The following is a 12,028-nucleotide window of genomic DNA, read 5'->3' as shown; positions in this document are numbered from 1 at the left end:
CTTGCCAGTGGGTTTCAGCCCAGGCAAGTTCACTATGGATTCAGTGAGACTGAGGAATGACAATGGAACATTCTTGGGGTAAAAGGGTTTATTACCTGGCTTGTTATCCTGGCCATAGGTCGAGCACTAGAATTATGCCTGCATCCAACAGTCTGCAGGTCTGTAATCCTCCTTTGTCTCTGCCTCGACCCAGAGCACTGGGAAGAGCTTTGTATTAAGTGACTCAGTGAATAATAGCTTATTGCCTATGGATGTGGAAGCAGTAGTGTAGCAGCAGGCCAGTGACATCATCAAGTAGTTTAGGTTCAGGTGAGAATTCTGGCCATAGGAACCTTCACTTTATCCACATATGCAAAGAAGACTTAAAAAATATCCTTAAACTTTTCCAAAGATTGAAGGGGAAGGAATGCTTCCAGACTCATTTGACAAGGCCAGCATTACCCTGATATGAAAACCAAAGAAGATACCTCAAAAAAGAAAATGGCAGAGCAATATCCCTGATGAACACAGATGTAAAATCCTCAACAAAAATTAGCAAACCAAATTCAACATTGCAGTAAAAGAATCATACATCATGATCAAGTGGGATTTATTTCAGGGATGCAGTGATGATTCAATATCTGCAAACCAGTCAAGATGATATACCACATTATCAAAGTGAAGGATAAAAATCATAGGATCATGTCAATAGATGCATAAAAATTATTTGACATAATTCAACATCCATTTACTATAGAAATTCTCAACAAAGTGGGTATAGGGACAAAGTACCTCAACATAATATAGGCCATATATGACAAGCCCACAGCTAACATCACACTCAGTGATGAAGAGCTTAAAGTTTCTCCTCTAAGATCAGGAACAAGACAAGGTGCCCATTTTTACCACTTTAATTCAACATAGTAATGGAAGTCCTAGCCATGCAAACAGATAAGAAAAATAAATAAAAGACATCCCCATTACAAAGGAAGGAGTAAAACTGTCACTACTTGCAGATGACATAATTTTATACTAGAAAACCCTAAAGACTCCACCAAAAACCTATTAGAACTAAAAAAAAATCAGTGAAGTTTCAAAGTATAATATCAGTATATAAAACTCTTGCATTTCTATATACTAAAAATGACCTATAGAAAAAGAAAATCAGAAAAAAATCTCACTTAAAATTGCATCAAAAGGAATAAAATACCTAGGGATAAATTTAACCAAGGAGGCAAAAAACCTGTACACTGAAAGCTGTAAGACATTGATGAAAGAAATTGAAAAAGACACAAATGTACAGTTATCTGTGCTCATGGATTCTAAGAATTGATATTGTTAAAATGTCCATATTTCCTAAAGCAATGTACATATTCAATGCAATCCCTATAAAAATTCCAATGGAATTTTTCACAGACATAGAACAAATAACCATGAAATTTGTATAGAGCCACAAAAAACCTTCAATGGCTAAAGTAATCTTAAGAAATAAAAACAAAGGAGGCACCAAAAACTATATTACAAACCTATTGTAATCAAAACAGTATGGTATTGGCATAAAAACAAAGGAACAGGATAGACATTCCCATAAATAAACCCATGCATATATGATCAATTAACTTAGGACAAAGGAAGCAAGAATATACAATTGGGAAAGGAAAGTCTGTATAATAAATGGTGTTGGGAAAACTGGAGAGACACAGGCAAAAGAATGAAACTACATTACTTTCTTATACCATACACAAAAATTAACTCAAAATGAATTAAAGGCTTGAATGCAAGCTCTAAAACCATAAAAGTCTTAGAAGAAAACATAGACAAGCTCTTTGACACTGGTCTTCGTGATGAATTTTTGGATCTGACTCCAAAAGCAAAAATAAATAAGACTACATCAAACTAAAAAGCATCTGCACAGAAAAGAAAACCCTCAATAAAATGAAAAAGCAACCTACTGAAAGGGAGAAAATATTTTCAAATCATCTATCCAATAAGGGGTTAATATCCAAAAATTATAAAGAATTGTTACAACACAACAGCAAAAAACAAAATAAAACAAAGAAACCAAACCCAAACAATCCAATTAAAAAATGAGCAAAGGATCAGAAGAGACATTTCTCCAAAGAAGACATACAGATGGCCAATGGACATATGAAAGGATGCTCAATATCACTAATCATCAGTGAAATGAAAATCTAAACCATAATGAGATACCACCTCACACCTGTGAGAACGACTATTTTCAAAAGGAAAAGAAATAATAAGTGTTGGTGAGGATGTGGAAAAAGGGGGACCCTCATGCATTGTTGGTTGGAATGTAAACTGGTTCAGCCACTATGGAAAACAGCATAGAGGTTTCTCCAAAATTTATCACTAATATGATCCAACAGTTCCATTACTAGGTTATTTATCAAAAGAAAATTAAAATACGAATTTGAAAACATATATGCACTCCTGTGTTCACTGTAGCATTATTAACAATGAAACAGCCAAGATGTGGAAAGAACCTGTGTCTGTTGATGGACGAATGAATAAAAAAGATATGGTGTATGAAATCTTTCCAGTTGCAACATGGATGGACACTGAGGGAATTATGCTAAGTGAAATAAGTCAGAGAAAGACAAAAACTGTTTGACTTCATTTATATATGATATTAAAAAAACCAAAACCAATGAACAAATAAAATGAAACTCATAGATACAGAGAACAGAATAGTGGTTGTAAAGGGGGAAGGTGGGAAGTGGGCAAAACAGGTGAAATGTAGTTAAGGGGTACAAACTTCCATGTAATGTGTAGCACGATGACTATAGTCAATGATATTGTAGTGCATATTTGAAAATTGCCAAAAGAGAAAAATCCCAAAAGCTCATTACAAGAAAAAAAAAATTGTAAATTTGTATGGTGACATATGGTAGCTAGACTTATTGTGATGATCATTTCCCACTGTATACAAATATCATTATGTTGTACACCTGAAACTATTATATGTTAATTATACCTGAATTAAAAAAAAGTTTCTGAATTCCTTTCCACACCATTTTCTATTTATTTAGTTCTACACTAAATGGCTAAAATGATGTAGCAGACATAACATAAATAATATGTAACTCTAGCAACTAATATATCTGTCTATTCCCATGGGGTTTAATTTTATTAAAAAATATTTTACTGACATAAAATATCACAAAATAATAGCAATCTTGATTCTAGATTTTCTGAAAACATTGCTGAGTTAAAATATCCCAATGTTCTTATTTAAAATGGTACTTTTTAATAACCTTATTTTTTCATGTTTACACCCCAGTGATATTTCGTGAAGAACCAAGTGTGTGTTATTGTATTTTATTATATTTTTCATAAACTGAAATCCACATCTTCTTTATATTATAATGTCTACAAGTCATGATTATCCAATTGGCTAAAGCACGCTGCCATCCCTTTTAGGAAAGCTTCATATAAACTGATCTTATTAACATGACATTGTGAGCACTACATGTCTATCAATGTTTCTGAATAGATTCAGGGTTTTTTTCCAACATGTAAGACAAAGAATAGAATAGACAAAAATACATTTTTTATTTTAAAAAAAATCTCACTTTTAATGTTCTCAAATAACCAAGTGGCATCCTGAACTTCAAATTGCAATGTGAATAAGATGCAGCTAAAACGATTGTGTTGTAAAATAACTTACACTTGGCAATTATTTTTAAAACTTTGGTTTATATATAAAAAGATCTGTTTCAATCCCTTCTTAAATTTAGTTCAAAAATGCAGTCTATAGAAAATATTATCTCTATCCCCTGCTAATGTTACTAAATGTTACTAATTCATAGATTCTCCAAATTACTTTGCATTACATAATCACTTGACATAGAATTAAGAATGGGAGATACATAAATTATATTTACTAAATGAATTTAGAAATACATAAAATAAATCATATTTGTCTACTAGTTATACAAAATGAGGGACATGTGTTATATGCAGTTTAATATTTATATAGTAAATATGTATCATATGCTATGTGGAGTTCTAGACAAATGTATTTGCTCTTCATGACTTTTACATCATGGAAAATATATGATGAGTAATAGATATATGGCATACAGTTTTTTCATAACTCAAGAGCATATCTTTTGCAACCTTTTATTTATGAATCACCCAGTGTCATGGGGCTCAACAAACCTGGAAATTTATTCCTGTGCATTTTTAAGTTTGCTACTGCCAAGAATACTTCTGGATATTGTTATCCCCTGGAAAAGGTATCAAATAATTGTTTTGATTCTGCACATCTAACCCTCTTTCTTCTTAACGTTAATTATATAAAACTTTTATTTGATGTATTACTCATCTCCATACAAAGAAAAAAGTACCATTGTTTTCTAGGGGTAGAAGGAGGGCGTAAAGAGCTGGGGTGCAATTCCTGCTGCAGGCTGTGTCAGATCTGGAGTCCATCTGTTAGAAGTTATGTAGAATATGATATAACAATTTATTCTGAACTTCCAGAACATTTTAGAGTTTATTGGTGATATTTTACAGTTTCAATGCCTCCAATATTCTTCCTTGGCTTGGGATTTTACCTGCATCATAGGCAAATTAAGGCATTTAAAAAAGAAATGGGTTCGTTTCTGCTATCATTTCTGTATATATGCGAATTGCCCACATCAGTGGAAAGATGGGTGGGCTTTCTGGAATCTGCTGAACATGAATGTTTAGAATAAAACTGGAGAATAAGTGATTCCTTGGTCCCAATGCCCCAGTTTGTGCACTTACTGCTCTCAGGTGTTTTGAGAGTAGCTATAAAATACTTTCATTTTGATCCTATGACTAGATAATTGCTCATAGGACTTTTCAGTCCTATAACTTTAGAACATACAGCTAAAGGGGCTGAGTTTTCTTTAATATGTTTAAATGCTAGGAGCTTAGTCCTCCCTCCTCAAATGAGGCAAGGAAAGATAAACAGTCCTTGAATGATGAATTATGTGAATGCATCATTAAAAAGTCATGCATTTTAAGAGACTTTTGAAGTTACTACAACATTATGGTATTAGCCATCCATTAATCCAGTCTCTTCTTTCTAAAAACATCAAAAAAATAAAAATAAAAAAATAAAAAAATAAAAAAAATCTGGTGAAAGTTGAATTGGTAAATTACTTGAATTTTTCAATCATAGATTATTATTTTGTGAACATCTAACTATAGGAAAAGATTACGGTGGTTTCTTCCATTGGCAGTATCACCACTGTAATGACACCTGAATTCAAAAGTTATATAATTGCTTAGTGATCCACTGTGTATAGTCTCCTTCTAATTATCTAGGTTTAATAGGGAATACATGCTGACTTCCAAGGAACTGTTGAAACAAATATCTAGACTATGGCTAATTAGAGGGCTCTGTAATACTTTCCATATTACAGTATCACATTAGTCTCTCAACTCTACAGGGTATATTTGTCATGTGGCTCTTCTGCTAAGTGGGATTTACAAATAGAGGCATGTATCATAGTACCTATTAAGAGAAAAGAATTGGGAGTCAGATCAATTTTGGCTCAGATTTGTCTTCCACAGATCAGCTAAGTGACCTTGGGCAAGTTAATTAACCTCTTGAAGCATCAGCAAAATGGGGAATAATAATACAACCAATGGAAGTTATGAAGAGCAGATAAACACATTTTATATAAAGAGCCTAAGGCAGTGACCAGCACATTGTAGATACTCAGTAAAAGGCTATTCTTTTTATTCATTTTATTATTACTATCATAGATTTGTTGGATCAAATCTTTTTTCATTCCATAGCAACTTGTTATCTTGCCAGCAGTATTTCTCTATAATAGTAATAAACCAGATTATGACTTTCATCCACTTCATTGGAGGGAAGAGGCAACTATTACATAGGCTCATTTTAATCCAGTCCTTTACAGTTTCTCTTTCCTAGTATAGACATACCTCGGAGGTATTGTGGGTTCAGTTCCAGACCACCACAAAGTGAATTATTACAATAAAGCAAGTCAAATGAATATTTTGATTTCCCAATGTAAATAAAAGTTATGTTTACATTATACTGTAAGTCTATTAAGTGTGCAAAAGCATATGTCTAAAAAAAGTACATACTTAATAAATACTTTCTTGCTAAAAAATGTTGAGTGACTTTTAACTACTATTAATCCCTATTTTTTCATCTATAAAAATGGATAATGCCTAACATAAAAGTTTCAACAGGGACTGAATGAATGCTAAGCCCCTGGTATAGCTATGGCAATCCATTAAAATGACTTTTCATGAGGCAGAGAGTACCTGGGGAAAAAGTAACCTTGAACAATCTATTTTTGAAACATATAAAACTTTCATGGAATATTCTTTTCAAAATAGATTGTTTCCTGTAAATAAAACCTTCTAGTAGACACAGTGTAAGACTACCAACCACTGATTAGGAAGTCACATGAGGTAGACAAATTTCAGATGACTGAATGATGTACCCTATCTGTGTAGGCAGAGATTTAGTACAATGGGGAGCCCAGGAACACCTTGGAGAGGCTGCAGATTTGGTTCCAGACCAACACAACAAAGCAAATTTCACAATAAATGGATCCAGTGAGTTTTTTGGCTTCCTAGTGCATATCAAAGTTATGTTCACACTGCAGTTGATTTAGTGTTCAATAGCATTATTTCTAAAAAAACAATGTGCATAGCATAATTAAAACATCTTTATTGCTAAAAAATGCTAACCATCATCTGAATTTTCAGCAAGTTGTAATCTTTTTACAGGTTTTTGATCAAGGAAGTGGTTGCTGGAGGTTTGGGACAGCTGTGGCAATTTTTTAGAGTGAGACAATGAATTTTGCCAAATCCACTGACTCTTCCTTTCACAGATTATTTCTCTATAGCATGTAATACTGCTTAATAACATTTTACCCACAGTAGAATTTTTTTTCCCTACAGTAGAATTTATTTCAAAACTGGAGTCAATCCTTTCAACCCTGCCACTACTTCATCAATTACGTTTATGTAATATTCTAAAACTCTTGTTGTCATTTCAACAATGTCCACAGCATCTTCACCAGGAACAGATTCCATCTTAAAGAACCACCTTCTTTGCTCAACCATAAGAAGCAGCTCTTCATCCATTCAAATTTATCATGTGATTTCAGCAATACAGCCACATGTTTAGCCTTCTAATTCTAGCACTCTTGCTATTTCTACCACCTCTGCAGTTCCTTCCTCCACTGAAATCTTACACCCCTCAAAGTTATCCATGAGGGTTGGAATCAACTTCCAAACTCCTGTTAATTTGATATTTTGACCTCTTCTCGTAATCACAAATGTTTTTAATGGCATCTAGAATGGTGACTCCTTTCCAGAAGGTTTTCAGTTGACTTTGCCCAGATCCATCTGAGGAATCACTGTCTGTGGCAGCTATAGCCTTACAAAATATGTTTCTTAAATAATAAGACTTAAAGGTCAAAGTAACTCCTTATCCGTGAGTTGCAGAATGGATGGTATGTTAGTAGGCATGAAAACAACATTAACCTTGTCCATCTCCATCAGAGCTTTTGGGTGACCAGGTGCACTGTCAGTGAGCAGTCATATTTTGAAAGGAAGCTGTTTCCTGAGCAGATCTCAACAATGGGCTTAAAATATTCAGTAAACCATGTTGTAAACAGATGTGCTGTCATCCAGGCTTTGTTGTTCCATTTGCAGAGCACAGCAGAATAGATTTAACCTACTTGATAGGGGTCCTAGGATTTTCAGAATGGTGAATGAGCACTGGCTTCAACTGAAAGTCACCATCTGTATTAGCCCCCAACAAGAGAGTCAGCCTGCCCTTTGAAGCTTTGGGACCAGGTATTGACTTCTCTAACTATGAAAGTCCTAGATGGCATCTTCTTCCAATAGAAGTCTGTGTTGTTTACTTTGAAAAATCTGTTTAGTGTAGCCACCTTCATGAATTATCATGGGTTGAACTTCTGTATAATTTGCTAGAACTTCTCCATCAGCACTTGCTGCTTCACTTGCACTTTTCTGTTGTGGAGATGGCTTCTTTCCTTAAACGTCATGGACCAACTATTGCTACCTTCAAAGTTTTCTTCTGCAGTTTCCTCACCTCTCTCAGCCTTCGTAGAATTGAAGAGAGTTAGGGTCCTGTTATGGATTAGACTTTGGCTTAAGGGAATGTTCTGGCTGGTTTGATCTTTTATCCACACCACCTACACTTTCGCCATAGCAACAATAAGGCTGTTCAGCTTTTTATCATTCAGGTATTCACAGTGCTTTTAATTTCCTTCAAGAACTTTTCCTTTGCATCCACGACTTGGCTAACTGGTGCAAAAGGCCTAATTTTCAGCCTATCTCAGCTTTTGACATGTTTTCCTCTCTAAAGTAGTCATTTCCAGCTTTTGATTTAAAGTGAGAGACGTGAGACTCTTCCTTTCACTTGAACACTTAGAGGCTAATATAGGCTATTAATTGGCCTAATTTCAACATTATTGTGTCTCAGAGAATAGTGAAGCCCAAGAAGAGGAGAGAGATGGGAGAATGGCCAATCACTGGAGCAGTCAGAACACACATATTTATGGATTAAGTTCATCATCATATATGAGTGTTGTTCGTGCTGCCCCAAACAATTACAACAGCAATGTCAAAGGTCACGGCCACAGATCACCATAACAAATATAATGACAAAAAATTTTGAAACATTGCAAGAATTACCAAAATATGACACAGAGACATGAAGTGAGCAAATGCTGTGGGAAAAATGGTGCCTATAACTTGTTTCACATAGGGTTGCCAACAAACTTTCAATTTGTAAAAAATGCAGTTTCTTTGAAGCACAATAAAGCCAAAGACAATAAAATGAGGTATGTCTGTAGGTATAAACAGTTCTCATCTGTCAGTGAACCCAAAATAATTAATTCCATGATCAGTGAATCGGTTGTTCAACTACTAAGCAGTGTTTTGACAATGATATGAACTGGAGGACTACTGTGCCCCATACAGTTTATCCGAGGAGAGCACATTTGACTAGGAATACCTTCGGGTCTTTGAGAGGAGTTAAGCGTGCAAGACCAGATGCTGTCCTAAGCTCTCAAAGTCTGGGACCAAAAAGAAAACCTTATATATGAATTAATCGTGAATTCTCCCTAAAGCCTCTGTTAATTTTTGGACTGTCCCAAGTGTTTCTGCAATAATTTCACACTACCCCAGAATTTAAATTGGAACTTCTACTCCACTGAACTACACAGCTAACTTCTTCCCAGTACTATACTCCTAGCATTTTGGGATAACTACTTCATGTTTTCCCAGCTGCTTGTATACCAGTCAAACAGTTTGGATGTTTTCTCACATTGGTCCTTGGCATGTGGATGAAACAGTGGGTCACATCAATCATAACGAAGAGAATTGGATAAATCTATTAGCTACTTTAATACAGAAAGTCCTTGATCTTTAGGACATTCCACTATCTTGGGTACTTAGAATTTTGAGTGCCATTACAAAACATTCAAATGTTCATGAACAGTAAGTAAAATAATACAGTGTGCTTCTGAGAATATTTCTTATCCATGACTTATCTATTGGAAGAGAGTCTGTATCATATTAAAGTTTAAGCTTTACATCACTAGGACTCCCACCTCTGACTCAGGTGTACATGTTGAATTTAAACATCTGTTTAATTTGTTTTCCCTCAACTTCAGCTATAAATCAGTCAACTCAAGAAGAAAAAAATGTGTTTTTCAATATTGGAGAGAGGAGTATTTTTAAAGTTCATTTTCATTGTCTTATTGTTTGGTTATTTCTGCATTGCTACAGGCACTAGGTTCCACTCTAAATGTTATGCAACCACTGCAAGAATGGGGCACTGGAGCTAATGAAATACAATTGAATTTCCAAAAGATTAAACCCTTTCCATGTGGATGGATTAAATTCTTGTATAAATTGTCAGAGCCAATGTCTTTAGATCCTCTAAACACTTTTAACTAACTTTCCACCATATATTTGGTGTGACACAAAAAGGGGTTAATGAGTAAGAGCAGTCTTGAGAGTCTTCTGTAAATTGGAACTATTAATTATTCCATCAGTTTTGCAGTAACATAGATTCACTTTTCAGATTGTGAAGTGGTTAAGAGAGTAATCAGGCAAAGATAAGTGCTATTGAGGGGAAAACTTTTCAATGGACATGTTACACAATTCAAACACTGTATCTGTTGCATTTAACCAAAAGTGTGAAATAAAAGATCATAGAGGTAGTTCAGTCTCAGTAAAGTCATCAAAATGTTACAAATTAGAAATGAAATTAATAGTTATAAAATGTTCATATTTGTCAGAGTGGAAGAATTACAGGCAATGATTTGAAAGCCTCACACTTACTGTCCCCTTCAGTTGAAAATAATGATAGAAAATCAATAGCACTTAGACATCTTGACTCTCTAGCAATCTGTTCATTCTTAAGTTAAAAATATTTATTACTGTGTGCCTTCCAAAGATATAGTGAAAAGTATATGCTGGTGATGAGAGAAAAATAAGCCTTTTGAATTTCAACTATTTTAAGAATGAAGAGATTATTAATTTTTAATTGAAAGAACTTAGAGAGGAGATGTAAAATCAGACACAAAAAGTGAGGTGAAGATCAATAAGACATAATGATTTGAGACTTTTAAAAAATACCGTGTTTCTGATAATTGTTAACTTTCATACTTTTTGTTTTCAGATATACTAATAATTTATTTAAATTTGATAAACATTTGGTCCTACTAAACTATGATTATTTGTATTCGACTAAATCAATGGTTATCCTCTACATCACTTCAAAATGGAAACGCAGTAGTTACTTTTACACAGACATTTCTAATTAGCATGCTCCTAATTATGTAGAGCCACCTCATATGTTTGCCTTGCATATGAATTGGTGCTCCAATCAGCTGACCAAAGGAGATCCCGTCTATAGGCACTGGGGATTTTTTTCTAGTGCCTTCCACTAATGTATATAGTGTGAATAGTTCATGCTTTCAGTCTAACCTCTTTCTCTTCATCTCCAGAAAAGAAGGGGAGACAGGGACAAAGAATGGTAGGAAACAAGATAATTGGGAAGAAGTGGAGGAGAATAAGGGATTAAAGGCTGTGTTTCAGGCCACAGAAATATCCAGAGTAAAGTAATACAACTGTTTTCAGAGCAGGTCTTCTGATCAGAAAGTAATGTGTGATAGTGGTGAGTTGGAAAGATCTGGACCAGGCTGTGACTCAAAGGTAAGTGGAGAACCTGTGGAGCTTTTATTCATACCTAATTTCTGCTTCATCATCCCACAGTCCTATGATGCCACTTAATGCAGTTAAATCTGATGAGGTCAAAAGCAGATCGTTTAAATTATCATCAAATTGTAATTAGTAATTGATTCAAAGCTGAGAGTATTAAACACAGATGGTTACAGGTCATGTTATATAGCTCTGGGTCAGGTTTTTAAAATAAAAGGGTCAGGTTGTTCACATTGGGATTAGACAGGCCAGATGCGAGCACAGGCAGCATGTTAGATGTTCAGGAAATAGTTGAGGTAAGAGCTGGGGTGGTGGTGAACCTCTTCCCATGATTTGAGAAATGGGTAAATGTGAGGAACGGCGTAATTTCTCTTCCATGACTTATTCTGTTTTCACAGAATATTGTTTTCCGTAGTCTTTCAGCTCTACAGTTCTAAGAGTAAGGCACTTTAGGTACATAATGACTTAAAGAGAGGTCAGCAGTGGGCCCTGGCACTGAATCATTATATAATCATTCTGTTACTACAAGAAAACATTTTCCCAAATAAGTGATCTGTAAGTAAACTTCTGGAAACAATTTTTTTGGAAATTCCTTGTACAACTTTCTTTACAAATATATGAATTGTAAACAACACAAAAGGCAAAAAATAAACAACTTTCTTTTCAAAGAGAATGCTTAAATTTATTTGTTTTTCTTAGGATTTGTCAAGCACTGCAGTGAATTCTTCTTACCTTGTGCTGAAAGAGTTTCTAATTGGCTTCATAGTTAGCTAGCTTATAAAGCACAGTAAAAAGACTTAAATTTTCT

At 34.5% G+C, this 12,028-nt stretch overlaps 1 protein-coding gene across 5 annotated transcripts in view; it reads right to left on the bottom strand.

Moving 5' to 3' along the window:
* LRRC7 (leucine rich repeat containing 7) overlaps positions 1 to 12,028 on the bottom strand; it is a 488,385-nt gene that overhangs the window by 41,433 nt on the left and 434,924 nt on the right. The window lies entirely within an intron of this gene.

The sequence above is a fragment of the Manis javanica genome, chromosome 4 (genome assembly GCF_040802235.1).
Source record: "Manis javanica isolate MJ-LG chromosome 4, MJ_LKY, whole genome shotgun sequence".
Lineage (NCBI taxonomy): Eukaryota > Metazoa > Chordata > Mammalia > Pholidota > Manidae > Manis > Manis javanica.
Note: the sequence above shows the minus strand (reverse complement) of the source record. Positions and strands in the feature narration are given on the sequence as shown.